The following is a 5095-nucleotide window of genomic DNA, read 5'->3' as shown; positions in this document are numbered from 1 at the left end:
GACAGTCATCTCTCCTGTCTCTCCTGCCATCTCTCTCCACTCGAAGGAAACGCAGAGCACGAGACACAGACCGTGGGTGTGGGTACATGACCCACAGTTTGAGCATGTGTGTGCCCAAATGTACAAGTTTCAAAGAGTTTATATGCCAGTGCGCATGTTTGAAAATGTTTGTGTAAGTCTCCCACTAACATTCTGTTGCCTGGGTGGTCAAGAAAATGTGACACGACTGAGCAAAACAGACTATCACAGTGTAATATTCAGCCAGATATAGCCTGGACTGAAATTCTATTTTATCAACAATCATCCTCATAGCACAGTTAAATGTACAAGTGAGGAGGTTGAGTCACCAACAAAATAGCATCCACCTCCTTAAGTGTTGTGCATGACATTTAATGCTGATGTTATATTATACAGTTTGGTGTAAACTATGTAAAGCATTACTTTACACTGATTGACCACAGAAATGGTACTACGTGTCTGATACAGTGCAGTACAACACAATCAACCTTGAATACAAGTTCCTATTTTGGCTAAAAAAAAAAAAAAACCTTATATAACGCAGTCTGATGAAACAACACCCTCAAAAATAACCACAGCGCAGTTACTGACAACTGATTAGAAGTTGTAAGCTTCAAAAAGCACTATTTATTACAGGGCTAATCTAATACAGTGGACAGGGGTTGCTTACTTTAGGACAATATATGAAGCTAACACGAAGCACATCGTGCTTAATTGCACAGCATACAAATGGCAGCAGAGGAAATGAGACAGGCTGGGCTGCAGATTGAGATGCACATCATCAGATTATGGAAACGCAGGACTGCCGATGGATTTGCTGGATGACAGCCTGAGACGGTGATAGATAGCACTGATAATCTCTGCTGTACTAGCCTGCTTTACCATTTAGTCACTGTTGCATAACACATTATTGGATAGTACATCTGTCAGATTATCTGTGAATGCTACTCATCAGTTAACTGCTTTACTAGTTTTTGCTTCTTATGCTAGATAAGAGAAAGCAGGGACGGCCACATTTATGTTTCCAGTTTTTAGTTAAAAATAAGCTGAAAGGAAAGTTATCTTCTGACTTCTTACTCATTAAACATAGGCTACCCGCTATTCCTCACCAACATCTCTTTGTGGTTTTCCTCCACAGTGATGTATTAGTGAGTTCAATGAATCACTCAGTTGTCCCACCTACTCAGGAATAATTTTGTGATTCAAAATAAAGATTTATGAAGATCAGTCAAACAATGGAGAGGGTGCCTACACATTTTCCATCTCCAGACAGAATTTTATCAGCGTTGAATTTTAGATAGTAGGTGGCCTAGAGCAGTAAACAGACTGTGCAAGCAGCTTAGCCTCTTTATTCAAACTAGAGATTATTGTTCCCTATAACAAACATCACAATGTGTGAAATGACCACCAGTGTAAAAACTGCATAAACTGTGCCATCTGTGTCTGTAATTTCTCAGACTTTCCAGATCTGTATATGTAGGTAGCAGTTAGCATGCAAATGAAACTCACTCACTCGCTGTCATTTTATTTCCCTTTTCTCTTCCCACCATCCTACTCCTCCTCCTCCTCCTTCTCTTTCAAACATTCAAACAAACACTTGTGGCACGACCAAACCCTGGCTGAGCTACAATCATAGAGGAACACATCAGGGGCTACCATAAACATACTGTGCATGCTCCTCCAATGATAACACATAAACACCCACACACATACACTCTTACCGCAGAGGACAACTCAATCTTCCCAGACATAGGAAACTAATGGAGACTGTGTAAAAGCAAGCAGTATGTGTCAAGTCAAGCCAAGCAGTGGCTGTTCAAATCCCCAGTCTAGCTGAGATGAATAAAGATGAATGAGTAGCGCTGACCATATCTTACCCATTGACTCTGCGGTTCTGCTTTCAAACTGAAGCTGCTCAGGGATCCACAGTAGATGACTGTTTGTACTGGGAGTTTGTAGAAGGTGTGCACACACACTGTCAGCATATACAGTTGCTGAAAATGAGCAAGCAAAGCTCATCAAACAAACACAAGATAAATAATAAAAGAAAACAATACCCTAACTTAAGCTACTATATTAGTACAGTTTGTGCAGGAACCTCTTTTAGACAGAGATTGCTGTACGCTGGAACTGAGCTGACCATTCTGTATCAAAAACAACAACATTCCATCAAAAGTTCACACACCTCCACCCACAATCCATAAATATACACAGTAGTGGCTCATGAGGCATAAGTGTATGCTCATAATCTCCCAATCCAATTTTACTACCTCTTGTGGTGGAAAAATGAGGGTCAACACCGACACCCGAAGCTCACCTGGTGTCTTCTATACAAAATGGTATAGTGGAAAACTGGTGCAATAATCCCTCCATGAACAGGCAGTGTAAAGGCACTAGTGACTTTGTATGCATGTGTTTGTCTCCAAAGATGCATATGTAATCATGTTTTTGACTTTGGCATGGATCTCTCTTTCTCTCTATCTCTCTCTCTCACACACACACACACACACACACACACACACACACACATCATATTTTGGGTCAAACACTTGGAGGACCAAAAGCTGTGCTGCGGCAAGACGACATTCTCTACCTGAAATGATGCATGATTCACTGTCACCAACAGCAACTCTGTATATCAAAGTAACCATGTGGATTAATCAGCGGCATGAGTATAACGTATAGGTGTGCATGTTTGAGTATTATACACTTCAGGGTGTCGGTATGTTTTATAACTCATCTGTTTACTTGTCAAAGTCTTTACATCAAAGAGTACACGTGACATGCATTCCGTGCTGCTGCACAGTTTGAGAACAATAACAGCGACTTCACATACCGCATGTGTGCGAGTGAAAGGGGGTGAGATAGTAGGGATTGTGTTGAGAGGAATGCTAAGAGCAAGAACAGGTGTCTTTGTCCTTCTCTCCACCCAACGTCCAACCCCAGGCTGAGATATCCTGACTCACACTGGATCAACTATCACATACACACAGATCTGTTTCATTAACCTCGGACACCCTAGAGGAGAATTTCAGATGGGAATTTTTGGAAATTGCATGAATGTGTTTCAGTTCACACTCTATGTTAAATTGTGCGTCAGGGTGAAAAAGAGAGGAGCAGCAGAGAAGAGCCTGCAGAGCATGACCTAACCCCCACCACCACACTTAACCTCTCTGACCTCGACTCTCCCTCTCTTTGGCTCCTTTCCTCTCTCACCCCCCTCCCTCCCAGGGGAGACACCAGATAGCCATTACAGCATGCATGCATAAACCTCACACTCTCTCACATACACACACAGACACAGACTAGGCATTAATAATAGAGAGACTGGTGTGGAGGGCTGACGATAGGGGTGCGCCTAATCTCTGTCCTGGGACACTAGAGAGAGTGCAAGTGCACCAAGAGGTGTGTGTGTGTGTTGTGAGTTGAGACAAGTGAGGGGCAGGTGGCAGAAAGTGATGCAAAGGGGACAAAGAGGAGGAGGATGAAGGGAGGGAGGGCAATGGGGGGGTGGAGTGAGAAAGAAGAAGGAAAGCGAAATGGGGTGAGCACTAGGACAGGCAGAGAACAGAGAAAAGAAAGAGGGAGAATTAGAGTTTGGGAGGGAGAACGGGGAAACGAGTGGGAAGAAAGAGAGAGTGAGACAATGGCAAGAGTGGGAGAGGACGGGGTGGATGGAGGGAAGGGGGGGATTAAGGGAGCGATGAGATCATAGCTCGTCTGGTAGTCTGTTGTCATCCGGGTCAGATTGCTTATCCGCCCCCCCCTCAAATTCCCCTCTCCTTCCCCACTCCACTCCCTTCTCCTTCCCCTCCTCTTTAAGAGTGCGGATGCCTCTTTTCCTCTGTGATCCTTGTGGCAGACTTCTAACACTGCTGCTATTCCAGCTATGTGCGCTGCTCACCAGTCCAACAATGACCTCCAAGCTCTTACACACCGTGAGAGGAGCAAGGGGGGCTGTGGCCGTGAAAGCAACAGAGTGAGAAAAGAGTGAAAGAGAAAGTAAAAAAAGGGCAGAAAGAAAATGACAAAAGACGTGAGAGGATGAAGAGAGGGGGTGCGGCGCTTTGAAGAAGTGGACACAGAGTTAAGTAAAGGGCAACTTCTTAGTCAACTTCAACAGAAAATGCAATGACTTGCAGCTTTTCTTTGACATATCCCAGTATTCTGTGGAGATCTTGACCAATAGAAGCACTAAGGAGCAAGACCCCGATGCAGATGCAAGCGGGCAACGCAACACACATTCACGCTCCTTGTTTTATGCTATTCAACAACATTAGCAACCACTAGTGTTAATACCGAAAATGTAGCAACTCAGCAGAAAAAGCAGGAGAGAAGATGATTGCCTCCAAGAAAAATGGGGGTGAAAATACAGGTATAAAGAAAAAGAGAGCTTTGTTTTCTGTGCAAGGAAATGCAATCACATATATATACTAGAAAACTGCGATTCCTGTCGAAAATGCGTGTGTGGATGCAAATTGCTGAAAGATCGCCCTGAATATGCTGAAGACATTGACACCTGAATGGTTTTGCTAGCTGAAAGTATGCTGAAGTAGAATTTCCCGATTCTTTTGAATGGTGCAAAACCTTCACAATAAAGCTACATATTGAAGAAATATGGAGTTTAGAAAGGTTCTGAACAGAAGCATGAATGTCCTTGAAGAGCTGAACATTTTAACAGCTGAAAGTATTCTGAGCTAGAATTTCCCCATTCATTAGAATGGTGTAAAACTTTCAAAATAAAGCAACATATTTCAAAAGTATGAAGTTTAGAAAGATTCTGAATAGGAGCATGAATGTCCTTGGAGAGCTGAACATGTTGATACCTGAAATAGTCCAAAGTATGCAGAGGTAGAATTGTCCTATTCATTTGAATGGTGCATAACTTTCAAAATAAAGCTACATATGTCAAAAGTATGAAGTTCAGAAAATGTCTGAATAGGAGCATGAATGTCCTTGAAGAGCTGAACATTTTGATACCTGAAATAGCTGAAAGTATGCTGAAGCAGAATTTCTCATGTTGGTGACATCATCATGAATTGTGTCTGGCCAATGTTTTGTGTCTCACAGAAACAAA

At 42.7% G+C, this 5095-nt stretch overlaps 1 protein-coding gene across 1 annotated transcript in view; it reads right to left on the bottom strand.

Moving 5' to 3' along the window:
- The window catches only part of erfl3 (Ets2 repressor factor like 3), a 50904-nt gene that overhangs the window by 11715 nt on the left and 34094 nt on the right, over window positions 1-5095 (bottom strand). The window lies entirely within an intron of this gene.

The sequence above is a fragment of the Monopterus albus genome, unplaced genomic scaffold (genome assembly GCF_001952655.1).
Source record: "Monopterus albus unplaced genomic scaffold, M_albus_1.0 scaffold107.1, whole genome shotgun sequence".
Classification (NCBI taxonomy): Eukaryota; Metazoa; Chordata; class Actinopteri; order Synbranchiformes; family Synbranchidae; genus Monopterus; species Monopterus albus.
The sequence above is the reverse complement of the archived record's forward strand: the minus strand, read 5'-3'. Positions and strand labels throughout refer to the sequence as shown.